The following is a 27,947-nucleotide window of genomic DNA, read 5'->3' as shown; positions in this document are numbered from 1 at the left end:
CTGGTAAAGAATCCGCCTGCATTGTGGGAGACCTGGGTTCAATCCCTGGGTTGGGAAGATCCCCTGGAGAAGGGAAAGGCTGCCCACTGTAGTATTCCAGCCTGGAGAATTCCATGGACTCTATAGTCCACGGGGTCTCAAAGAGTTGGACACGACTGAGCGACTCACTCACCCACACTTCAGTAGAATCATGTACGCGTAGAGCAGAGAACACGGCAGAAAGTCCTGGAAGTTCAGTGTAATGCTGGGAAACTAGTCGAAGGACTGCATTAGAGAAACAGAGCCTGCAGAGTGCATCTGTCAACGCCATACAGTCCTGTAGGCCGTGGGGATCCCTTCCAGGGATTTTAAGCAGAGGAGTATTGTTTTAAGATGAACCTTTGTGATCCTTCATCAGGGTGAAGGATAGATTTGATGAAATATTGGAGGCAGGGTGATCCGTCCCAAGGCTATTATATTAACCTGGACAGAAAATGATCAGAGATTTAACCAAAGCCTCTTAATTTGGGGTTCACAAATTAGGTTTCTGAATAGAGTTCAGGAGGCAAAGAATTTAGAAGGTGAAAAATAACTTTTTCCCTACTAATGTTTTCCTGAAAGTTAGCATAAACTTCAGCTATGAATGTACTGATATGGAACAAACTGTTATTTGTACCACTTTTAACTTTCCGTGGATTGAAATCGCAGGTATTTTCATATCACATTAAAGTTTTTGCAGGTGTCTTGAAATGTTACTAATACCACACATCATTACTTTGAAACTGTGGTAGGCCTGCTGTGTTCAATTCAGTTCAGTCTCTCAGTCGTGTCCAACTCTTTGTGACCCTGTGTACTGCAGCATGCCACGCCTCCCTGTCCATTACCAGCTCCCAGAGTTTACTCAAACTCATGTCCATTGAGTGATGCCATCCAACCATCTCATACTCTATCATCCCCTTTTCCTCCTGCCCTCAATCTTTCCCAGCATCAGGGTCTTTTCAAATGAGTCAGCTGTTTGCATCAGGTGGCCCAAGTATTGGAATTTTAGCTTCAACATCTGTCCTTCCAATGAATATTCAGAACTGATTTCCTTTAGGATGGACTGGTTGGGTCTCCTTGCTGTCCAAGGGACTCTGAAGAGTCTTCTCTAACACCACAGTTCAAAAGTATCAATTCTTTAGTGCTCAGCTTTCTTCGTAGTCCAACTCTTACATCCGTACATGACTACTGGAAAAATTATAACTTTGACTAGATGGACCTTTGTTGGCAAAGTAATGTCTCTGCTTTTTAATATGCTGTCTAGGTTGGTCATCGCCTTCTTCCAAGGAGCAAGCGTCTTTTAGTTTCATGGCTGCATTCATCTTCTGCAGTGATTTTGGAGCCCAAAAAATAAAGTCTGTCACTGTATCCACTGTTTGCACTTATTATCTACTGAGTTGATTAAAAAAAGCACATCCAGTGTTATCAAATCACATTTTCTTGTACTGTTTTGATAACTATATTTTAATACAATTGGTTTCCTTTAACCCTGGTGGTAATGAAAAGCAGCTGGTAGGTTGTGAGTATAAGATTTGAAAGGAGGAAGACACTGGAGTGAGGGTGGAGTAGACATATTTCTGGGGTGGAAGCATTGGTTAGGCAAAGAATCAGATGTTGTTAGATCCACCGCAAATCGTTGAGGTCATTTAGTCCATTGTCTCCCCAAATTGTCACACACAAGATCTATTAAATTGTTTTTCTGTTATGAATCCCATATTATAAAAATATTTTTCCTCAAAAACCTTTGATTATTAATGATTTGCTGCCCCCCTCCCCTGATTTTTAACCAGGCGGGCAGCTTCTTGCTGAGACTCTTGGGACTTCCTCGGGACCTCAGCTCTGTCACTCTTTACCCCTTTCATCTCTTGTAGATTTGTCGTCTTCTACTTTATCCCAACCCTGCTGGCCTCGTCTCTGCCACTTCTTAGAAGCAGAACCTCCTGTTACTTCGGGGTTTTTTTTTTTTAACATCCCCAGCAAGTTGGGAATTTCAAGAATGACTGATGCCTTTCAGCACCTTATTCTTTTGTCCCCAAACTTGGTCTTGAGCCTTGTGGTCAAGTGGGAAAGTTGAGGCCTGGCGGGCTTGGGCTGCGGCAGGAAGGTGGTGGGCTCTGGTCTCTGGAGACCCTGGGAATTGGGAGAGGAGAGTGAGGGTAGGGAGGCCAAGGTGGAGATGGGCAGACCTTTCACCTGTTCCACGTTTGGCACTATCATCTTAGACTGTTCAGTTCAGTTTAGTCGCTCAGTCGTGTCCGACTCTCTGCGACCCCATGAATCACAGCACGCCAGGCCTCCCTGTCCATCACCAACTCCCGGAGTTCACTCAAACTCATGTCCATGGAGTCGGTGATGCTACTTGCTAAAGATTAGCAGGACGCAACTCTGCTGAAATAGTCTCTTTTCCCATTTTCTTTCCAAAGGAGTGATTGAGGGCAAGAGGAGAAGGGGGCGACAGAGGATGAGATGGTTGAATGGCATCACTGCTTAATGGGCATGACTTTGAACGAAGGACGGTGAAGCCTAACGTGCTGCAGTCCATGGGGTCGCAGGGAGTGGGCCATAGCTTAGTGACTGAACAACAACAAAGGAGCCAATTGAAATTTAGGCTGTTAGGATAGTTTGTTTTTGTTTTAATATTTCAAGACCCTGCAGATGTGAGTTAAAGAAAAATGAAAAATGTGGAAGTGCTTTAAAGAAATAAAGGAGGAGAACGTTAATTATATGACTTTAGAAAAAGGAAAGTAAGGCTGGAATGAGTTGATTATGTTAAAGTCTTTAAACAAATGAGCTTCCCTGGTGGCTCAGAAGGTAGAGAATTTGCCGTCAAAGAGGGAGACTTGGGTTCGATTCCTGGGTTGGGAAGATGCTGTAGATATGGGAATGGGAACCCATTCCAGTATTCTTGCCTGGAGAATTCCTTGGACAGAGGAGCCTGGTGAGCTATAGTCCATGGGATCGCAGAGTCGGATACGACTGAGCAACTAACACACTCACTTTACTTGATATGTTGTACAAAAAGCTTCAATAATTATTAGCTATTATTCTACTTTTATAATTGTTATTGCTGCTTAGAGCTATGCAGCTCATATTCCTGGAATATTATATTGTAGATTTTGGACTCAGAGTTTGATCTTCTTATCCCCAGGTATTGATTCTCCCTCCTTTAACCACAAGAAAGATGAATTGAGAAAACAATTTATTATATTGGCAGTTGTGAGTGGAGGGAGATTAAAGACCTAGCTTTTTTTTTTTAATCTCTAGCCTATTCATAAAAATCCGTTCCGTTCCGTCGCTCAGTCGTGTCCGACTCTTTGCGACCCCGTGGACTGTAGCCTACCAGGCTTCTCCATCCATGGGATTCTCCAGGCAAGAATACTGGAGTGGGTTACCATCTCCTTCTCCAGGGGATCTTCCCGACCCAGGAATCGAACCCGGGTCTCCCGCATTGGAGGCAGATAGCTGTTGAATATTCACTGAGTACAGAGTGAGGAGGAACAAGCTTCAGCTTCAATAGTAAGTGGATAATGAACTGTTTTATGGAGATGTTTTAGAGGTCATTTTATGTCAAAGTAAGGAGATAGAAGGGGTAATACTCCCAAATTGGCAAAATTTGCAAAAATGATTCTCACCTTAAGTGTTTTCCATGCATTCCATTTTATTGCAACACATTTCATAATTGGAATCTGTGCAAATGAATGTTCATAAAGTATCTCCTTGGTAGCCATTGGCATGACATGGGAAGAAAAACATTTCCTTAAAAGTTGTATTTTAGTTTTACTTACTCATATTAAAAAAATTATTAAATGGCCAATTTGGCTAGATTTTAAATACTAAAATTGTGGTACTTTTTTTTATTTAACCATGTAAAGAATCTTAGATTTAGTACCTTTTGGCCTGGCGTGCTGTGATTCATGGGGTTGCAAAGGGTCGGACACGACGAGCGACTGAACTGAGCTGAACTGAGCTGAAGAGTAAGTATGAGGAGAAAGAGCCGAATGTGACGTAAGAATCAAAGCGCAGTTAACATCGGCCTTCAGTCAGTTTTGCCTGTGAATTTTAGAAAAGTAAAGTTTTGTTATCCGATTTTTGTGGATTAAAGCTTAAAAATTAATAACTTAAGACTTTTAAGGAATTTGAATAATACTACGTCTCTTTACCTGTTTTATTCATGTAATAGGTTGGTAACTCCTTCTTCCAGGAGTGTGTTGTTGTGTGGGGGGTTTTTGTGTTTATCACTTCATTGCTCATAGTTATATGCACTTAATACTTATTTTAATGTGAGTCCTGTTAAGAAGTGATATTATGCTGATGCTTCACTTTTGAACTAAAACAATTCCAGGTTTTGAATAATTGTCAGTATATGATACAGTTCTTGTTTCTTAGGATCTCTAATGAATGATTTGAAGGTATCTAGTTCTACACCGTTAACTGGGGGTTTTCCTTGATGTGCTTAATCTTTATTTTAATGAATCAGTGTCTCACCTTTCTTATATAAAATGTCTATTTTGTTATGAGGCATTATTAATTAATCAAAGAATTGAAGCGTCCTTGTTTATAGTAATTTAAAATTTTTAGCCAGGGAGGATGTGAAAATTGTTAGGTGCAGACAAAGTGTTCAAATAAGCATAGCAGTTTGTTTGTTGAGCCGGACAGTCCCACACTTTTAAGTTCAGTAACACCCTGGGACATTGCCCTGTGTTTATGGTGATGACCTTCACTAATTAAGGAAAGGCAAAGTTAAAATTTACATTATTTAGGAGGGCTGAAAAACGTTAAATATTTTGTAAGCAGAAGTCTTGGAAGTAAAAGATTTCTTTTGCTATTGGTTAAAGTAAAACTAATTTTAATGCTTATCAGATAAGGGAATTGTTTCAAATACTTGAAGCTCTCAGAAGCCCCCTGCTTCTTGTGGATGAGAGATTAAAGGCAGAGGTATGATCATGACTGTGATGCTGATAAGCCATCTCTTACAGGGACATGGTTGAACCATTTGCAAATTACTGCTCTCAGTCTCCTTTCTTTCTGTTTTTATTAGATTAATGACTTGATACATTTTCAGAGCCATTTCATTTACTTATTTGAGGTATAACTGCCAGTGTCAGACTCTTCCGAATTCCGCTGCTTCTGTAGTATGTGCTGTGATGTTTTCATCGTGAAGACCGTGTCACTCTTTGATTTCTCTCTCCCCTCACAATGTGCTTTCTTTTTTTAAAGATGCATTTTATGTTTTAAAAAACATTTATTTACTTGGCTATTCTGTCTCTCAGTTATGGCATTCGGGATCTCATTCCTTGACCTGGGATTGAACCCAGGCCCCCTATAGGGGGAGCCCAGAGCCTTAGCCACTGGACCACCAGAGAAGTCCCCACAGTGTGCCTTCTAATCCCAATGTTGATAGTGTATTTTTATAGTCATTAAGCAATGCAGCTTAATGATTAAAAGTGAGGATTTTATGCTGAATGATGTGGCTTGGATTCTGACCTCGTCAGCTTGACTCTGTGTGATCTTTGGTCAGATACTTTGCGGTCTAGACAAGCCCTCTCCTAGGGCTTGTCAGAAATTAAATTAGCTAGTGTTTGTGTAATATCCTTAATATGGGCCTGGCACAAAACGGTTACATCTTTGTTTTAAATTATTGTCAGACTCCATGACAACTTGATTGTCTAGTTTCCTGGACTAGTTTGTAAAGTTGTTGAGAAAAGGAAGAAGGTGTATTTGCTTTGTGTGTGTATCTGTCACTCTTCCTATCCTCATACTTTGTATGCAGAGATGTCATTCTTGTGTTACTTGTTTCAGTTGTTTGAGACCTTGAAGGCCAAGGAGCTAGTAATTTTTATAATTATGTTTAGGCACAAAATTAGGAGCCTTATGTGTAGGAGTGAGTCACTCACCTCTTGGATATGACCACTTTACTCAGAAGATGTGATGACTTTCTGCTTTTCTTCCCCAACAATCACCTTTGTTATGGTTACTTTACTTCATTGTATAAGCAAAATTCGGAGAAGGCAATGGCAAGCCACTCCAGTACTCTTGCCTAGAAAATCCCATGGATGGAGGAGCCTGGTTGGCTGTAGTCCATGGGGTCGCTAAGGGTCGGACACGACTGAGCGACTTCACTTTCACTTTTCACTTTCACACATTGGAGGAGGAAATGGCAACCCACTCCAGTGTTCTTGCCTGGGGAATCCCAGGGACGGGGGAGCCTGGTGGGCTTCCGTCTTATGGGGTCGCGCAGAGTCGGACACGACTGAAGTGACTTAGCAGTAGCAGTATATGCAAAATTAGGTGCCACCATTTTATTTCCAAATTTGAGGATTTGCAAATGACTGAAGAGATAACCTTTATGTATTTTTTTTTTTTTCTTACATGAGCCTCCACATAACTTTGACTCAGCCTGCTGTGTGCTGGGGTTTGGATGCTGGGGACACAGAAGGGGACCGGACACTGTCTATGGCCAGAGCTCCTTTTCAATTCAGGGAGGTAACAAAAACCACAATAACAGCTGTATAACACTAATAGCAAACACTTAGCTAACAGTGATGGACCCTGGCACTGATCTAAGCATTTACCGTAGTAACTCATTTAATCCTCACGACAACCCCATGATAGAGGTAGCTGCAGCATCATTGTTATTATTATTATTGGCCCCATTTAACAGAGGAGGAAACTGCAGCACAAAGAGGTTAATGTGAAAGGAGTTTCTGAGCGTGATGTCAGAATTCTAATAGAATTATATATAAAGGGGCAAAATTCCACTCATTCCTAATTCCATACTCATGCAAAATAAGCTGGTGTTTTTTTCAGTGTTTGAGGACAGCTCACAGGGCCCTGTTCGTCTGCTTTGGGGGCAGACTTAGAATGTGACCGTTTCTCTCAAAGTTGTTCTTTATTTAAGTGTCTCCTGTCCCTTTGCCAATCTGGGCACACTTTCTGGCACGCATGTCAGTTTGTCAGTGTTCTTTGCAAAGTGTTCGTCCTGCCCTGTTCCCTTCTCTAGCTGAGAGCACCGCAGGTTGGCTGTCTCCTCACCAGGTCTTGGACTAGACGATCATGCATTCTGTGGGTCTGTTCCCAAGGTTTACATGTCCGTCGACGTTGTCTAGAATTCCACTGGCCTCTTTGACAGATGACTTTGACTTATTTCATATGGGCTCCTGTATCTGTCTCACATGGGCTGCTATCCGAACAGAATTCCTCTAGCTCAGACTTGGCAATTGCTTTTTTTTTTTTTTTTTTTGAACAGAGGAAAATTTATGCGTCGAACCTGGACTGGTCACTTATGATAATATACATGCTACAATTCCATTTTCTCCAATCATTCCACCTTCACCCTCTCCCACAGAATCCCAAAGACTGTTCTAAATGCCTATGTCTCTTTTGCAGTCTCTTATACAGGGTTCAGGTTACCATTTTTCTAAATTCCATATATATGCGTTAATATACGGTATTGATGTTCTCCTTTATGTATTTTAACGGCCCACTGTGTTCAGTGACTATTTATTGACTGATTTATATTTTTTGAAAGTGAAGAACAACTTGACTGTACCTGTGTAGAGAACAGTTCATAGTAATTGGTTGCTTTGACCTTGAACAAAGGTTTCTGGGTTACTTTGTTTTCTGAAGGCTTGTTTTTTGAATCCATATCATCCGAAAGTTGCACTTAGAATCAATTAAAAATCTTTTTTTACTCCAAGCGTGTTTCCTGAATGTTTTCTGAAGTATGCTATTTATGTATTCTCTTCTAGGTACTTAGGGCTTTTTATTCAGGTTATTAATCCAATATGTTCTCCTAGTTTGCAAAGAAAACTTGTACAGCTTTAGAGCAGAAAGTTGGCTTATTTCATTTATAGTGATAGAACTTTTTAAAAACATCCACTTACAGACTTTTAAAAATAACAGCCTTAAAATTCACATTGCATGTAACTTACTCTTATATTAAAGTGTACAGTTCTGTCGTTTTTAGCATATGTACAGAGCTATCCACCTTTTACAGTTAGTTTTAAATCACCCTAATTATTCCCCAAAGAAACGCCATACATCTGCATAAATGGAATCTTTCAATATGTGGTCTTTTTGACTTACCAAAATGTTTTCCAAGTTCAACCATTTGTAGCATGCATCCGTACTTAATTCATTTTTATTGCTGAATAAAATTCTATTGTATGGATAGACAGCATTTTATTTAATCCATTCATCAATTAATGGACATTTGGATTGTTTCTACTTTGGGGACATTATGAATAATGCTGCTATAAACATACATATACAAGTTTTTGTGTGGACCTATGTTTTCATTTCTCTTGAGATTTTTTGTTTTTAATGAACTAAGTTTTAAAGGAAAAGAAATTGTGGACTACTTTTAGAAACGTCTTTTGTCGATATTTAAAAATCCTGTCTAGCTCTTTTATTACCAAGTATTAGGTTTTGCTAGGGTTGCTGCACTAACAACTAACTTTAAAATCTCATTAGTTTACAGCAATATGGGTTTGTTTCTTGCTTGGGTTATGTTAGTTGCACCTGGCTGGGGATCTTCTTCAGTCATCTTCTCATTTCCAGGATTCAGGCTGAAGGAATAAACTCTTACTGGGGACATGCTTTTCTTCTGACTAAAGGAAAAAGAAACAGAACTGGTAGAAACATGCAGTGAAAGCATTTGCTCAGACCTGGCATACATACATTTCATTTCCACTCACGTTATATTGGCTTAGTTAGGCGAGTCCGTGTGGCAAAGTGAAAATCAATCAGGGAAGTATAACCCAGCTGTTGTAGGCAATGCACGTCATATGGCATTGGGTGGGGGTAAAAAGTCATCTTGCATGGAAGGAGGCACAGATGATTTGAAACAGAAATTCAGGTCCTCACAACTCAGAAGGAAAATAATGAAACTTATGGAGGAGAGTTGAGAAAAATAGAGGTGAAGCTGGTGTAGCCCCATGTCTTTTCAATTCAAGGGAATATCTCAGGACTTCACAAATAAAGGGAAGTTTTAGCACTAAGGTCAGGGGATAGCCAGCTTCAAGCAATAGTATATGAAAGTGAGCCAGAGACCATTGTAAGTGGATGAGAGTAGGGTTGAAGCAGAGATCCCATCATGAGTGTTGCAGAATAAATTACTAGAAGGTAAGAGAAGACTCCCTCTTCTATGTAGTCTTTTGGCCAGTCCCATCCCCTCATGACAGCCCCTAATAAAGGTCCAAGTTTGTTGAAGAAATTAGGTTGTTTATCCTGTAGAGTTTCCCTCAGTCTTGATTTGACTAGTTGCATACCTGTGATAGCATTTAACTTGTTCCTGTGCCCCTGCATTTCCTACAGACTGGTGGTTAGAGGTTTGAGTTTTTTGGCTCGGCTACCTCGTAAATTTTGTTGCATGTTTCCATTAAGGGGCGCATAATGTCTGTTGGTGGCCGTTGATGGCTATTGTATAGATCTGCTAATTCATTAAGAATTGCAAAATGGTGATACTCTCTTTTTAATTAAAACTTTCTCATATTTAATGATTAAAATTATTTGAGTAGAGAAATTTTCCTTGTCAACTATTTGTTACCCCAAAATGAAGTTTAATAAAAAAGGAAGGATAAATGTTCAATTTTTTCCCCTTATCAGTTTTCAAGCTAACGAGTTGGTTTCTTAGGCTCCTCCAATGATGATGAGTTAAGTTAATTTTAGTATCCTTTGATGAATTTGTGGATTTACAAATATTTAATGTTTTAGCCCATTGCTCTCTAACAGATATTCAGATTGGCTGGTGAAAGACTCTTCAAGTTGGCTCTTATGTTTTCCTGACATGACCTTAGTTGCCCTTGATTGCCTCTTTGCTTTTTGGAATGATAGGACACTCCGGAATCATATAAATGTCCTGGAATCAGGCATTTGTTCAAAGAAACTTGATATTTGGAGACTATAGTCTGAGCGCTTGGTTCTCACTGCTACTTGGTTTTTTAGTGAACAATTCCAGGAAATGAGTTTCTGTTTTTGTTCTCTAATACCTAGGCACTGTGCTTGGCATTTAGATAAACAGATATAAAACATAGTCCCTGCTTTGTAAATAATTAAAGCATGGTGTTCAGTTCAGTTGCTCAGTTGTGTTTGACTCTTTGCAACCCCGTGGACTGCAGGACGCCAGGCCTCCCTGTCCATCACCAACTCCCAGAGTTCACTCAAACTCATGTCCATTGAGTCGATGATGTCATCTAACCATCTCATCCTCTGTTATCACCTTCTCCTCCTGCCCTCAATTTTTCCCAGCATCAGGGTCTTTTCCAATGAGTCAGTTCTTCGCATCAGGTGACCAAAGTATTGGTGTTTCAGCTTCAACATCAGTCCTTTCAATGAATACTCAGGACTGATTTCCTTTAGGATGTTATAAGTACTAAAATATGTTGGGCTTTTGGTATAAAAGTTCATAGGAGGTCACTTCACATAGAAGGAAAATGGGTCTCTAGGAAGTCTTCCTCAAGGCAATGACATTTTATCTCAGCTTAGAGGGATGAAGTGAAGTAAAGGTACTATAGTTTTGGAAACTGTTTAGAATATATATGTGGTATGCCTGTATCTTTACACCAGTGTGAGCCTCTGTTTCTTCATCTATATATTTATAACACATCAGTATATATTTTGCTTCTTAAGGTTTTCTCTGTCAATAACATTACTACAGGACGCATTACTGTGTGTTTACTCTCGTGCATTTGACCATGTATTTTAATAAGACAAAATTCCTAGAAGGGAAATGGCCATGTTTACGAAAGTGTGTATGTTAGTCTCTCAGTCATGTCCAACTCATTTCCAGACTCACGGACTATAGTTCGTCAGGCTCCTCTGTCCATGGAGTTTTCCAGGCAAGAATACTGGAGTGGGTAACCATTCCCTCTCCGGGGGATCTTTCTGACTCAGGGATCAAACCTGGATCTCCTGCATAGCAGGCAGATTCTTTACCATCTGAGCCACCAGGTAAGCCCTGTGTTTAAGAGTGCTGCTGCTGCTAAGTCGCTTCAGTCGTGTCCGACTCTGTGCGACCCCATAGACGGCACCCCACCAGGCTCCCCCGTCCCTGGGATTCTCCAGGCAAGAATACTGGAGTGAGTTGCCATTTCCTTCTCCAGTGTTTAAGAGTAGATATATATTAAATGTTGTTGTAGATGCTGCCAAATTGTCATCAGAAAAGTTGATAGCAGTTCACAGCTTTTACCAATGGGAGGCTAGTGACAATTTCTTCACACCCACAATAGTGTGTCTTTTGAAACTAAATTATTTTAATTTATTTTAGTATCATATTGTGTTGATAATTGCCCAGAATATCAGGAAGTTAATCTAAATATGTTTACCTTTTGAAAGTATGGAGTTAAAATTTAATATATTTAATATATTAAATTTAATATATTTTCACTTTTGGAACCTAGAAATTTATTTTTTATAATGGAGCTTTGTAGTTTTTTACTGTGGATTAATAATTATCTGTATTTTGAAAAGTAATTGAAAGTCAGACCACCAAGAAATCACATACCCTGATTCTGATCACTTGCAGGAAGAGAAAACTTCCTGATGTCACATTTCTCTCTCTTTTCTTTTTTTGAAATGTGATTTGGAGATATGGGTTAGAAAAAGAACATTTCTAAAGTAGTTTGGGAGACTTCTAATTCTATCAGACTCTTTCTATTCTTGTTTAACATTATTACCTCCATTTATGGTGGCCACTTGTGTGATCCATGAAAATGTTATTGTTCAGTCTTTCAGACCCCATGGACTGCAGCGCCTCAGGCTTCCCTGTCCTTCACGATCTCTCAGTTCAGTTCAGTCGCTCAGTTGTGTCAGACTCTTTGCGACCCCACGAACCACAGCACGCCAGGGCTCCCTGTCCATCACCAACTCCTGGAGTTTACCCAAACTCATGTCAATTGAGTCGGTGATGCCATCCAGCCATTTCGTCCTCTGTCGTCCCCTTTCCCACCTGTTCTCAATCTTTCCCAGCATCAGGGTCTTTTCAAATGAGTCAGCTTTTCACATCAGGTGGCCAAAGCATTGGAGTTTCAGCTTCAACATCAGTCCTTCCAATGAACACCCAGGACTTATCTCCTTTAGGATGGACTGGTTACAGAGTTTGCTCAAATTCATGTCCATTGAGTCAGTGATGCTATCTAACCATCTCATCCTCTGCCACCCTCTTCTCCTTTTGCCTTCAGTCTTTCTCAGCATCATGGTCTTTTCCAATGGGTCACCTCTTCTCATCAGGTGGCCAAAGTATTGATGGATAAACCATAAGTCAATTTATGTGTGAAAGCAGACCATTTATGCTTTTTCCTTTTAGGTGCTGTTGAATGTATTCTTTTAATTTAAATAATTTGTACTTTCTGAAATTATGTTTTGTTTCCTTCTACTTAAAAATATTCTGAGTCCTACATAGATATCAGTCTAGATTTTAATATTATTTAAATTTTCCTGTTATAAATGTATAATTTTATCAGGTTACCATACCCAGAGAACTTTCTTAAATTATCAATGGTGTTGAATAAAGAAGATAAGGAAAGAATAAGTAAAGAAAAGAAGGGAGAGAAATTCAAAGATAAATCCATACAATTTTAAGTCATGGTCCTTTTTTCCTCCTTTAAATAAGAAAGCTAATACTTTTATCTGACACTGCTCTCGAAGATGCAGCTGTTTTCTAGACTTATATTTTAGTTAGAATCACACAGTTTTAAAACAAAGTGAAGACTTTAATATCGGGGTTATTCAGGCAGTACTGTGGCGAGTTACTTGTCCGAGTTATTTTTAATTGTTTAGATACTTCCACCCCCAGATTTTGGACTTAACCACTTCGACCTTGGCGTATAAAAGTGTAATTTGTTTTGCTTTTTCTTACATTTTAAATGCTTATTTTTATTTACTAATTAGTGTTAAAAATGATCTTTTAACTTGCTATTGTAGATGAAAACCTCGCTTCTTGATTAACGTCGTCAGACTTGGTATTAGAAGCAACTTTTTTATTTGGAAATTAAGCTTGCCTTTAAAGAAAAAGTAATGATTACTTCACGTATTATTTAAAAATAAAATCTCTATTAGGGCAAGGAATTTCTGCTAAGTTGGGTTGTTTTTGTTTTTTTTTTTTTTCTTCTTTAGTTTAGAATGAATTCTCTTTTGTGGTGACACATAGCTGTTTCTGAAGTTGGCAAGAAAACTTCCTTTGGGGACTCTCAAAGGGCGTGTTGTGGCAGCTCTCTGATTCAGCTGCTTAGAAAGCTCTCTGAAAGTTGCCTTATTTGTCTGGAAAGAGTCTGGAGCCCAAACCTGTTTTTTCCGCCGAGGAGGATTGTAGCTCTAAGTTGCTGTCGAAAACAACCATGGAAGATTCTGTGATGATAGTGTGAAATACAACAATACCAAGGCATAAATTTAAATTGTGTACTCCAAAGCAAATTTTCAGACCCAGTTAAAAAAAAGCTGGGGGAGGGGAGGGAGGGAAGCCTCTCCAGTATGGATAGGCTTTGGCAGTATTTATATTGATATCCAGGTAGCGCTAGTGGTGAAGAACCCGCCTGCCAGTATAGGAGATATAAGAGATGCAGGTTTGATCCCTTGGGTTAGGAAGACCCCCTGGAGGAGGACATGGCAACCCACTCCAGTACTCTTGCCTGGAGAATCCCATGGACACGGGAGCCTGGCGGACTACAGTCCATGGGGCGGCAAAGAGTCAGACATGACTGAAGTGACTTAGCACACGCACATATTGATAGCCACCTTCCTCGGTGGATATCCTTTTCATTTTCCTAGAAAAAGAAGAGGAAAAAAGGGGAGCCTCTCCTTTTCTTACTAGACAGTCCACAACCAGGTTGAGTACAATGTGAGAGTCATTATACAAGAAAAGGGAGGGTCAAGAGGATTGGTACAGATTCCTTCTTATTAAAAAATGAAGTTTCAGGTCTTTGTATAATGTGTTAAGTGAATACTATCTCATATTAAAAGATTACATATAAATATTGAAGCGCAGTATGAAATTATTTTGAATCAGATTAAGTGGAATGGAGGAAAGAGTCATTAATTAAAAATAGTTGTAGGACTTCAGGTGGTCCAGTGGGTAAGACTTCCCACTTCAAATGCAGGGGACAGGGACACGGGTTTAATCCCTGATGGGGGAACTAACATTCCACATGCTGTGTAGTCTGACCTACCCCACCCCTGCAAAGAAGTGACTGAACTATTAAAAGAAAAATTTGGAGAAGAAGAGGAACAGTAATAGTGAAACAGATGAGAAAGGTAACAGAAAAGACGGACATGGAGAAGTTAAGGAAAAGAGTAATTGCAGTTTTCTCTACCTAGTGACTCAGTTCCCTGCTAACACATCCACCCTCAGCTCTCACCACTTCATTTCTTCTCTGTCCCCAAACACCCCAGTGCCATTAAGTGTTCTGACCTTCAGTCATACTGCACTGAATTTCTCTCATTTCTTCAAATGTGACAGGTTCTCCCAAGCTTTCCATTTTTTATATTTACTTGAAGCCACCGATACTATTTGGCTTCACAAGGGAGTCAGTGGTAAAGAATTCGCCTGCCAGTGCAGGAGAAACAAGTTCTATTCCTGGGTTGGGAAGATCCTCTGAAGAAGGAAATGGCAACCTGATCCAGTATTCTTGCCTGGAAAATTCCATGGACAGAGGAGACTGGCAAGCTACAGTCCATGGGGCCACAGAGTCAGACATGACGGAGCGCGTGTGTGCACACATACACACACACAGGACTTTAATACTCTGTTGAATAGAAGTGGTGAGAGTGAGTATCTTTGTCTTATTGCAGATTTTGGTGGGAAGGCTTTCAACTTCTTACTGTTGAGTATTATGTTGACTGTAAGTTTGTGTGAATACCTTTTATTATGTTGAGATATGTTCCCTCTACACCCACTTTGGTAAGAGTCTTTCTCATGAATGGATGTTGAATTTATCAAATGCTTTTTCTACATCTATTGTGATGATCAAGTGGTTTTTGTCTTTTCTTTTGTTGATGTGGTGTATCACATTGATTAATTTGTGTATGTTGAATCATCCTTGTGACCCTGGAATGAATCCAGCTTGGTCATTGTATCTAATCTTTTTTATGTGTTGTTGGATTTGGTTTGCTATATTTTGTTGAAGATTTTTGCATCTATATTCATCAGAGATATTGGCCTGTAATTTTCTTATTTGATAGTGTCTTTGATTTTCATTTGAGGGTGATGGAGGCTTCCTAGAATACCTTTGGTGGCTTCATAGAATGTGTTCCCCTCTCTTCAATTGTTAGAAAGAGTTTGGGAAGTATCAGTATAAGTTCTTTGTATATATTGTAGAATTCCTCTGGGAAGCATTTTAAACTGTTGCAGAAACAATCACTTACTCTGGTGTTCTAGAGGGAGTTAATTATACTGCTTTATAACACTTGCTGTGTTATCCTTAGTTACATATATCATGTACATTTCTGCTTTTCTTTTTAGTTAAGTGAGGTATAGATACCCTGTGATTTGGAATCACAGGATGATTTTTAACTGTCAGAAGGTAATTGTAGGGAAGCAGCTTTTCTCACCTATGACTTTATTGCTTGAGTGCATTTTCAAAAGCAGAGACATTTCTTTGCTGACAAAGGTCTGTATAGTTAAAGCTATGGTTTTTCCAGTTGTCATGTATGAATGTGAAAGTTGGACCGTAAAGAAAGCTGAGCACCGAAGAATTGATGCTTTTGAACTGTGATGTCGGAGAAGACTCTTGACAGTCCCTTGGATTGCAAGGAGATCAAACCCATCCATCCTAAAGGAAATCAGTCCTAAATATTCATTGGTAGGACTGGTGCTGAAGCTGAGACTCCAATACTTTGGCTACCTGATGTGAAGAACTGACTGATTAGAAAAGACCCTGATGCTGGGAAAGATTGAGGGCTGGAGGAGAAGGGGATGACAGAGGATGAGATGGTTGGATGGCATCACTGACTTGATAGACATGAAGCAAGCTCTGGGAGATTGTGGTGGATAGGGAAGCCTGGTGTGCTGCAGTTCATGGGGTTGCAAAGAGTCGCACATGACTGAGCGACTGAACTGAACTGAATTTTTTTATTATGTTGCCTTTATAATTCTTCCATCTACAGTATACCTAGAGTATTCACGTGGATTCTGTATATACTGTCTGCCTTTTGTAGCCACACGTTCCGCATCCATGGATTCAACCAACCTAGGGTCAAAAATACTCAGAAAAAAAAAATTCCGGAAAGTTCCCCAAAACAAAATTTGAATATGCTGCAGTGGCAACTACTTTTATAGCATTTGCATTGTATTAGGGGTTATAAGTATTCTAGACATGACTTAAAGTATATGGCAGGATGCATATAGGTTATATTCAAATATGATGACACTTTCTATGAGGGATTTGACTTGAGTATTTTTGGAGTTTGGTATCTGTGGGGTTCTGGAATCAGTCCTCCATGGAAAAAGGGGTGGCTGTATATCCATGCTCTATACCAAAGATATGCAGAAGGTTCTGAAAAAGTCTCTAGGGGATTGAGGAGGAATGTTGTTCTGAATTTTAAAAAAAAGTCTAAGGCACCCTTCCTGCAAAATATTACTTTGGTTTTCTTGTTGCTCCCTGCACTGCTGTCATTGTTCAAGTCGTCAGTTTGTGAAAGTGGCCTCATTTTGGTTAAAATTACTCAGTGCACTTTTTCAGCATTAGTAGTTTACAGCACTTCAGTAAACTGTTTGCATTCAGGAGTGGGTTCAAAGGATTCTGACTGTATCAGCACTATGTTTATTTCTATAGAATTGAGCAAGATAACACAACTTAGAAGTTAGTGAGAGAGACAAGAAGAAATTGATCGTAAAAATAGATATCATAGCTTTGGAAGGTGCTAGATTACCAGTTCATTTTCTGAGAAATTGTTAATGGAAAGAATCAAGAATTTCTATTGTTTTTCCTGTGTAAACTGAGTTTCATGGTAACCACATAGTTATTTAAGGAAACTCCTTATTAGAAGAATTCCAGATAATAAATGCAGATGGGATAAATGATAGTATTAGCATATCACCTTTGGGCAACCCCTGAGTAAATAACGGAGAATGGTCACTGGGTAAATCAGGCTGGCAACACTTGAATGTAATAATCAATTTGAACATCACTTTATAAGTGGGACAGCCAGATTTTATGCGTGTTCTAATGTGATATATTAGGCAAGTGCATGTATCACCTATAGTGTTCTTGCCAAATATTTGAAAATGAATCATGTAACTAGATCTCACCACAGTTTACAGGAAATATGGGGAAATGGCTGCTGCTGCTGCTAAGTCGCGTCAGTTGTGTCCAACTCTGTGAGACCCCATAGACGGCAGCCCACCAGGCTCCCCCGTCCCTGGGATTCTCCAGGCAAGAACACTGGAGTGGGTTGCCATTTCCTTCTCCAATGCAGGAAAGTGAAAAGTAAAAGTGAAGTCGCTCAGCCGTGTCTGACTCTTCGTGACCACATGGACTATAGCCTACCAGGCTCCTCCGCCCATGGGATTTTCCAGGCTGGAGTACTGGAGTGGGGCGCCATTGCCTGCTCCGTGGGGAAATGGAGGGAAACTTTAATGCTATAAGGAAATAGTCACCTAAATTTAGAATATGAGAAATTCTACAGGACAAATGACTTGTTACAGAGTAAATGAGATTTGAAGAGATGTATCAGTCAGATACAGTGTGTGGTTCTTGTTTCTTTCCTGGTTTAGACAAACAAGTAGTAAAAGTTCCCCTTGAAAGAGGATTGAAATTTGAACCTGAACTATGTATTAGAAAATACTGAGAAATTATTGCTAGTTTTGTCAGATGAGTTAATGGAATTATAGTGTCAGACTTTAAAGAAAAGTCTTTAACTGATGGTGATATTCTTTACTATGTATAGGTGAAAAGACATGGTATCTGTGATTTACTCTAAAGTCCTCCAAGCCCTTCCACCCCAAAGAAAAATAAATGGGAGGAAAGAGAAATGCAGTATTGTTAACTTGCATGACCATTCATTCTACAGTTATCTCCTTACTTACATATACATTTGGAAATTTTCAGAACCAAAGCTTGAAAAGAATTAGCCTAAAATTTGTGTAGCATAAAGATTTCTAGCAGCCAACATAGAAAACTAGGTCAGTAACATAATTAATAGCATCTATTAGAGAAGGAAATTGCAACCCACTCAAGTATTCTTGCCTTGAGAATCCCATGGACAGAGGAGCCTGGCAGGCTACAGTCCATGGGGTCGCAAGAATCTGACATGACTTAGCAACTAAACCACCACCACCACACAGTAAAATGGGCTTCCCTGGTAGCTCAGTTGGTAAAGAATCTGCCTGCAGTGTAGGAGACTCAGGTTCAATCCCTCAATCAGGAAGATCTCCTGGAAAAGGAAATGGCAACCCACTCCATAATTCTTGCCTGGGAAATCCCATGGACAAGGCAACCTGGCAGGCTACTGTCCATGAAGTCGTAAAGAGTCAGACACGACTTAGTGACCAAACCACCGCCACCATACAGTAAAAACAAAGCAGCTGCTGGGAAAAAGCGCAACTCTTCCTAATATTTATTAAGAACACAAAGTTTTCCTTGACAGTGTTCTTGAGGACACTGTAATGTAGTATGAAAAACATTTTAAACCACATCGCTTCAAGAAATGAAATCAGTTTTTTATACCATTCCACAAAATGGCCAGTGGAATCCCATCCATGATTAATTCCAGTGAAATCAGCTTTGTGGGGAGCCAATATGATAAATTCTAAGAACCTCATTCCCCAGTAGAATCCATTAGAGATCTTCCCATCTTGATTGTTCCTTTCTTCCATTTCTGTGATGATTTTTTCCGCTAACCCTCTGTTGCAGATTAGTTAGTATAACAGATAAAAGAGAAATTTCCTTATAGCTGTTCAGTTTAGTTCAGTTGCTCAGTCGTGTCCGACTCTCTGTGACCCCATGAATCACAGCACACCAGGCCTCCCTGTCCATCACCAACTCCCGGAGTTTACCCAAACTCATGTCCACAGAGTTGGTGATGCCATCCAGCCATCTCATCCTCTGTCGTCCCCTTCTCCTCCCGCCCCCAACCTTTCCCAGCATCAGAGTCTTTTCCAGTGAGTCAACTCATCGCATGAGGTGGCCAAAGTATTGGAGTTTCAGCTTTAGCATCAGTCCTTCCAGTGAACACCCAGGATTGATCTCCTTTAGAATGGACTGGTTGGATCTCCTTGCAGTCCAAGGGACTCTCAAGAGTCTTCTCCAACACCACAGTTCAAAAGCATCAATTCTTTGGCGATCAGCTTTCTTCACAGTCCAACTCTCACATCCATACATGACCACTGGAAAAACCATAGCCTTGACTAGATGGACCTTCGTTGGCAAAGTAATGTCTCTGCTTTTTAATATGCTGTCTAGGTTGGTCATAACTTTCTGTTGGCCAAAAAAATTTGACTGAATTTTGTTTTCTATGGTTTGTTTCCAAAATAAGTATTTCTTAAAATGTCAAAATGTCTTAAATGTTTAAAAGACCATAGTCATCTATTTCCTTAGAGATTTTGATAATAACCCCTGTCTCCCAAGTTTTAGAGTAACTAATGGATTATATGAAGCATCTGTAGGTAGTTCTCCATAAAAACACTGTTTTGTGTGAAGCTTTCCCCAGGTATTGAGCAGCAGTGAACTGAGATTTTATTTCCTGGCCACTCACTGAAATACAGATCCTCTGTGTTATGGATTAAATCTGAACCATTGTTCAGTGAAGCTTGTGTTAAGGTTCACATTCTTTGGAGAAAATTGATGCCTACCAAGAATAGGACATTTCCTCTAATTCAAGATGACCCATGGTTAAAGCCAAGATTCTTCAGAAAAGAATTTTAATTACTGGATTGCTTTTCTGTTAGTGTGTGTTGCTTGCTCAGTCGTGTCTAACTCTCTTAACTCCATGGACTGTAGCCTTTTGGACTCTGTCCATGGAATTCTTCAGGCCAGAATACTGGAGTGGGTAGCTATTCCCTTCTCCAGGGGACCTTCCAGACCCAGGGATTGAACCTGGGTCTCCAGAGAAGCCCAGTTTTCTATTTCTGTATAATAAATTGCCACAGCAGCTTAAAATAACAGATACATTATCAACAGTTTCCATGATCAGGAGTCTGGGAAAAGTTTAAGCCAAGTCCTCTGCTCAGAGACTGACGAGACTGCAGATCAGAAGGGTTGACTAGGGCTAAGATATCACTGAGGCTCTGGATGTTCTTCCACATCCACATATTCATTGGCTGAATTAATTTCCTTCCACCTGTAGAATACAGGTCAACTTGCATTTTCATGGCTGGCAAGAAAGTCTTTGATGTCTGGACCCTCTTTTAAAGGGCTTACCTTATCAGGTAGGCCAACCTGGGAAAAATCTCCCTTTTGATTAATTTAAAGCCACCAATTAGGGACCTTAAGTGGCTCAGAGGTTAAAGCGTCTGCCTCCAATGCGGGAGACCCAGGTTCGATCCCTGGGTCGGGAAGATCCCCTGGAGAAGGAAACGGTAACCCACTCCAGTATTCTTGCCTGGAGAATCCCATGGACGGAGAAGCCTGGTAGGCTACAGTCCACGGGGTCGCAAAGAGTCGAACACGACTGAGCGACGGAACGGAACGGAATTATATCTGAAAAGTATTTTCACCTTTGTCATTTACAACAACATAATTGTGGGAGTGATATTCTATCACCTTTGCTATATTTCATTGGTTAAAAGTAAGTTGCAAGTCCTACCCACACTCAGGGGAGAGGTGATTGTACAAGAACATGAGTCCTTGAGGGTCATAGTAGAATTTTGCCTACCAGTGTTACACTGTCACCTACCATAAAAAATTTAAAAAACTGATTTACTATTACGCAGACAATATTAATGGAGCTTGAAGCACAACAGTATAGTCACCCATAATCCTACCAGCCGATGAATCAAAATGTTTCCCTTTGGCTGTGTGCAGAAATTAATTTTATATGGAACTCATAGAGCAGAGAAACAACTCTCTATTGCTTTCCACTTAGGCAAAACATTTGTTTTATTATTTACATAATATTTATTATCTGCCACTTTTAAAGAATGGAGTTGTCTTAGGTGACTGTAGTACTGATTGTCTTAGGTTAGTCAAGGTACAGTTCACAGACATTAAAAGTCATTGTTCTCTGTGTATAGTTCTCAGAATTTTGGTAAGCACATGTATATGTGTAACCACCATCACAATAAAGGTGTAAACTCTTATCTTGTGACATTGATAAGACCAGCCTTCCACCCCATCCTAGACCTTTACAATTACCTGTCTGTTTCCTGTCCCTGTAGTTTTGCATCTTCAAGAATGTTGTGTAAATGGAATCCTACACTTCAGAGCCTTTTGGGTTTGGTTGTTTTCAGTTAGTATGATGCATCTGAGGTTGGATAGTAAAGGAATAGCATTCCTGAGGCATAATAAAAATACATGTTTTGTCTTTGTCCCTGGTTCCTGCTCTAGAATTCCTAAAAACTCTTGAAAGGAACATACTCATAATAAGTTTTTTTTAACCATGCCTGACTTTATGCACTCTTGGGCCCTTGATAGCTTCAGGTTGGGGGCTAGTTGTCAGAGGAACCAACAATGTGATTAGAGGTTAGAACTTTCAGTTCTATCCCTGGACCTCCAAGGAGGGAGAGGATTTGGAGATTAAGTTCAGTTATCAGTGGCCCATGATTTAATTAATCACTTCTACTAATTGATAGTAGAGCCTACATAAAGACCTTTAAACTGTGGGGTTCAGAGGGCATCAGCTTCGAGAAACATGTTCACTTGCTGATAAGGTGGCGCGCAGACTGTGGAGACAGAAGCGCCTGTGCTCAGCACCCGCTGGACCTTGCCCTCTGTGCCTTTTCATCTGACTGCTTGTATCCTTTATAATAAGCTGGTAAGTAAGTACTGTTGTCTCTGCAATTTTGTGAACCATTCTAACAATTTAATGCCCCTGAATGGGGGTGGAGTTTATGGGAGCCCCTTTGACCTTGTAGCCAAGCTGAACAGAAATATGGGTAACCCGGGGACCCAATACTTGGAATTGGCATTTGAAGTGAGGGCTGTCTTGTGAGACTGAGCCGCAAAGCCTGGGGGAGTCTAATGCTGACTTGAGTAGTTAATGTCAGAATTGAAATGAATTCTAGGACACCTAATTGGTGTCTGGAGAGTTGGAAAATTAGTTGGTGTGAGGGAAAGAACTTACAGATTTGATGTCAGAGGTATTTTGAGTAAAAATAGCTCACTTGTACCCAAAGCTGCCTAGGGGTTGACCTTGTCCTGCTCCTGGGAGGTAACCTTTAAGTCCTGGAATGTCCTGCTTAATAAGGGTGTCTTTGTTTACCTGGGGGCCTTTGACCACCGTAGGTTGCTTATCCTGACAGTGTGGCTGTGTGTGGTATCAGCTTAACCTGTAGAGGAGCTGGAGACTAGGTTAGCCATGCAGATAGTTAGCCCTACCTATGTTTCAGACCTCAGATAAAAATGCTGGACATTGTACCTCAGGTGAACTTACCTGATTGCTCGAATTCATACATATTATCATAAGCTCTTGGGAGAAATAAGTGCTGTGAACCCAACTCCACTGGGTGGGGACCGCTGAAAGCTTGGTGTCCCCTGCACTCTGCCTTATGCCCCTCTTTGCTTTAATGATTTTCATTTGTATCCTTTGCTATATTAAACTATGACCCTGAGTAAAATGTCTTGTTTGAGTTTTACAACTCTCAGTTCAGTTCAGATCGGTCAGTCAGTCACGTCCAACTCTTTGTGACCCCATGGACTACAGCACGCCAGGCCTCCCTGTCCATCACCAACTCCCAGAATATACTCAGACTCATGTCCATTGATGCCATCAAACCATCTCATCCTCTGTCGTCCCCTTCTCCTCCCGCTTCAGTCTTGCCCAGCATAAGGGTCTTTTCCAGTGACTCAATTCTTCGCATCAGGTGGCCCAAGTATTGGAGTTTCAGCTTCAGCATCAGTCCTTCCAATGAATATTCAGGACTGATTTCCTTTAAGATGGACTGGTTGGATCTCCTTGCAGTCCAAGGGACTCTCAAGAGTCTTCTCCAACACCACAGTTCAAAAGCATCAATTCTTCTGCACTCAGCTTTCTTTGTAGTCCAACTCTCATATCCATACCTGACTACTGGAAAAACCATACCTTAGACCAGACAGACCTTTGTTGGCAAAGTAACGTCTCTGCTTTTTAATATTCTGTCTAGGTTGGTCATAATTTTTCTTCCAAGGAGCATGTGTCTTTTAATTTCATGGCTGCAATCACCATCTGCAGTGATTTTGCAGCCCCCCAAAACAGTTTCCACTGTTTCCCCATCTGTTTGCCATGAAGTGACGGGACCAGATGCCATGATCTTAGTTTTCTGAATGTTGAGTTCAAGCCAACTTTTTCAGTCTCCTTTTTCCCTTTCATCAAGAGGCTCTTTAGTTCTTCTTCACTTTGTGCCATAAGGGTGGTGTCATCTGCATATCTGAGGTTATTGATATTTCTCCTGGCAATCTTGATTCCAGCTTGGGCGTCATTCAGTCCGGCATTTCTCATGATGTACTCCACATATAAGTTCAATAAGCAGGGTGACAATATACAGCCTTGATGTACTCCTTTCCTGATTTGGAACCAGTCTGTTCTTCCACGTCCAGTTCTAACTGTTGTTTCTTGACCTGCGTACAAATTTCTCAGGAGGCAGGTGAGGTGTTCTGGTATTCCCATCTCTTTCAGAATTTTCCATGGTTTGTTGTGATCCACAGAGTCAAAGGCTTTGGCATAGTCGGTAAAGCAGAAGAAGATGTTTTTCTGTAACGCTCTTGCTTTTTTGATTATCCAAAGGATGTTGGTAGTTTGATCTTTGGTTCCTCTGCCTTTTCTAAATCCAGCGTGAACACCTGGAAGTTCATGGTTCACGTATTGCTGAAGCCTGCCTTGAAGGATTTTGAGCATGACTTTACTAGCGTGTGAGATGAGTGCAATTGTGCGGTAGTTTGAGCATTCTTTGGCATTCCCTTTCTTTGGGATTGGAATGAAAATTGACCTTTTTCTGTACTGTGGCCACTGCTGAGTTTTCCAAATTTTCTGGCATATTGAGTGCAGCACTTTCACAGCATCATCTTTTAGAATTTGAAATAGCTCTGCTGGAATTCCATCACTTCCAATAGCTTTGTTCGTACTGATGCTTCCTAAGGCACACTTGATTTCACATTCCAGGATGTCTGGCTCTATGTAAGTGGTCACACCATCATTCTTATCTGGGTCATGAAAATCTTTTTTGTATAGTTTTTCTGTGTATTCTTGCCACCTCTTCTTAATATTTTCTGCTTCTGTTAGGTGCATATCATTTCTTTCCTTTATTGAGCCCATCTTTGCACGAAATGTTCCCTTGTTATCTCTAAATTTCCTGAAGAGATCTCTAATCTGTCCCATTCTATCATTTTCCTCTATTTCTATGCATTGATCACTGAGGAAAGCTTTCTTATCTCTCCTTGCTATTCTTTGGAACTCTGCATTCAAATGGGTGTATCTTTCCTTTTCTCCTTTGCCTTTCCCTTCTCTTCTTTTCGTAGCTGTTTGTAAGGTCTCCTCAGACAACCATTTTGCCTTTCTTTTTCTTAGGGATGGTCTTGATCACTGCCTCCTATACAGTGTAACAAGCCTCTGTCCGTAGTTTTTCAGGCACTCTTATCAGATTTAATCCCTTGAATCTCTTTGTCATTTCCACTATATAGTTGTGAGGGATTTGATTTAGATCATACCCCTGAATGGTCTAGTGGTTTTCCCTACTTCCTTCACTTTAAGTCTGAATTTGGCTGTGGAGTTCATGATCTGAGCCACAGTCAGATCCTGGTCTTGTTTTTGCTGACTGTATAGAGCTCTAATCAATCTGATTTCAGTATTGACCATCTGGTGATGTCCATGTACAGAGTCTTCTTTGTTTTTTCTTTTGGTTATCAAATAATCCTTTATTTTCTTTTTCCTTTGCCATTCTTAACTAACTGGCACTCCACTGCACCACTGTTGATGTCGTCAATGATGTCATGAGGGTGGCAGCCATCAGTATTGCACCCTACAGACTGGGATGTCCTCAGGATCTCTTTAATGGTCCCAGAAAGTTCTCTAGCTGGAGACTGATGCTGCGTCTCCTGGCCATTGTTGACAATTTCATCCAAAGTGATGTTTCCACTGTTCTTAATGTTTTTCTGCTTCTTTCTGTCTCTTGGTGGTTCCTTGAGGACTTTGATGATCAGGGCAGAGGCAGAAGGTACCACCTCAGTCTGTGCTTGTCTGTTCTGAATGGTCGGTTTCACTGTAATCCTCAGACCCTTCCAGTCACCAGGTGCCTTGGTGATGTCATCACTGACCTTTTTTAGCGACAGACCCAGGGGGCCGATCTTGGGGGCCAGGGCAGACGTGGCACTGACTTCCCCACCGGTGCACCTCAGGTATATGACTTTGATCTTGTTGGGGTCGAACTTAGGCAGCATGGTGGAGGTGGCTGGTGTTGGATGAACCCGGATTCGGGACAACTGAAGAAAGTTGCACCTTAGCTGCCTCTAAGCCAAAAGCAGAGTCTTCTCTTGTGTTGTTGGAAGAGGGTGTTTGCTATGACCATTCTGTTGTTTCCCATTCTATTGTTTTCCTCTGTTTCTTTGCACTGATCACTGAGGAAAGCTTACTTATCTTGGCAAAACTCTGTTAACCTTTGTCCTGCTTTATTCTGTACTCCAAGGCCAAATTTTCATGTTACTCCAGGTATTTCTTGACTTCCTACTTTTGCATTCCAGTCCCCTGTAATGAAAAGAACATCTTTTTGGGTGTTAGTTCTGAACGTCTTGTAGGTCTTCATAGAACTGTTCAACTTCGGCTTCTTCAGCGTTACTGTTTGGGTCGTAGACTTGGATTACTGTGATATTGAATGGTTTGCCTTGGAAACAGAGATCATTCTGTCGCTTTTAAGATTGCATACAACGACTGCATTTTGGACTTTTTGTTGACTGTCATGGCTACTCCATTTCTTCTAAGGGATTCTTGCCCACAGTAGTAAATATAATGGTCATCTGATTTCAGTTCACCCATTCCAGCCCATTTTAGTTCGCTGATTCCTAAAATGTCGACATTCACTCTTGCCATCTCCTGTTTGACCACTTCCAGTTTGCCTTGATTCATGGACCTAACATTCCAGGTTCCCATAAGTCTAGTGAATCGTTGAACCTGTAGATGCCTTGGGGACCCTGAACTGCAGAGATTCATTCATATTATTTCATATACTCTGCTAAGTGGCTTCGCAAAGTTTCTTCACTGAGCTGGTAGTTTCTAGCTTTTGGCAATTACAAATAAAACTGCTATAAACATCTGAGAACAGATTTTTATGTGAACATAGATTTTTATTTCACAAATACCCAAGTGATAGCTGAATTATATGAAAAGTTTAACTTTAAAAGAAACTACCAAACAAGTTTGGAAAGTGGTTGTACCATTTTGTATTATTCCTCCCAGTTATTACTGGATGAAAGTTATAATTGCTCCTCATCTTCCTCAATATTTGGTATTGCCCGTTTTCATTTTCTTTTAATTTTAACCATCTTAATAGATGTGTAATAGTATGTCAGTATAGTTTTTCTTTACATTTCCCTAATAACTAGTGATTTTGAGTGTCTTCATGTACTTATTTGCCATTTGTATATCTTACTTGATAAAGTATCTCTTCAAATTTTTTGCTCAGTAAGTTTTGTTTTGTTTTTAAATCAAGTTTTGAGAGTTCTCAGAATTTTCTGGATACCAGTCATTTATCAGATGTGTGGCTTGTAGATAATTTCTCCTAGTATATGACCTTAGGAATTTTTAATTTCACTAGCGTTTAATTTTGAATCTTATGGATTTTAAGAAATCTTAGCCTAAATCAATGTGAAAATTATCTGTTTTATTATTAAAGATTTTTCAATTTTCAGATATTTTAGGTTTATAGTTCATTTTGAATTAATTTTATTAATTTTAGTATATGGTATGATGGATGAAGAGTTGTTTTTTTATGTGTGTGTGTATGAACGTCTAATTTTTCTAACCCTGTTTGTTAAAGGGATTGTCCTTTCTCCATTGAACTACTTTTCTACCTTTGAAACCAGTTAACTATGTACATATGAGTCTGTTTTTGGACTCTTCATTTTGTTCAGTTCATTTGTTTACTCTTGCTCATGTCATGCGGAGTTTATTAATGGAGTTTTATAGTATAGTCCTGAGATAAGATACTATAAATCTTATTTTTTCCTTTCAAAACTGTTTTGAAAAAAATTTGGTTGTTTTAGTTCCTTTACCTTATTGAGTTTAGTATCAACTCATTGATTCTGAAAATCAAAAATACATGCTGATATTTTCATTGTGATTACATTGAATTTATAGATCAACTTGGGGAGAATTGAGTCTTTAATAAATGTGTATGGTATATCATTTCACTTATTGAGGTATTCTTTCATTCATCAATACTTTGTAGTTTTCAGCATGAAGAGGTTGTACCTATTTTATTACATTTATACGTATCTTAATCTTTTTAGGTGTTATTCTAAATGGTACTGGTAGACAGTCATGGCATTTGCAAATAGAGGCAGGCTTATTTCTTCCCTTTCAATCTGTATGCCTTTTATTTCTTTTTTCTTGTCTTATTGCACTTTCTAAGTCTTTAAGTATGTTATATTGAATAGGAGTGGTGCCAGCGGATTTCCTTTCCTTTTTCTGACTCTTTGGAAGAAACCATGTAGTCTTTTACTCTTAAATATGATGTTAGCAATAATTTTATAGTAGGTGCATTTTATCAGGTTGTGTACGTGCCCTTCTACCCCTGATTGGCTGAGAATTTTTTCAGGAATGAGAGTTGGGTTTTCTCAAATGCATATTTTTTGCATTTGTTGGTGCTGTCATGT

The 27,947-nt window shown here is 39.9% G+C and overlaps 1 protein-coding gene and 1 pseudogene across 1 annotated transcript in view; one reads left to right on the top strand and one right to left on the bottom strand.

The window, feature by feature from the left end:
* JMJD1C (jumonji domain containing 1C) overlaps positions 1-27,947 on the top strand; it is a 330,340-nt gene that overhangs the window by 7,867 nt on the left and 294,526 nt on the right. The window lies entirely within an intron of this gene.
* Positions 24,996-25,580, bottom strand: LOC129555194 (large ribosomal subunit protein uL11 pseudogene; annotated as a pseudogene).

Source organism: Moschus berezovskii, chromosome 12 (assembly GCF_049115385.1).
Source record: "Moschus berezovskii isolate FMDL1 chromosome 12, NW_MosBer_1.0, whole genome shotgun sequence".
Taxonomy (NCBI): domain Eukaryota; kingdom Metazoa; phylum Chordata; class Mammalia; order Artiodactyla; family Moschidae; genus Moschus; species Moschus berezovskii.
The sequence above is the reverse complement of the archived record's forward strand: the minus strand, read 5'-3'. Positions and strand labels throughout refer to the sequence as shown.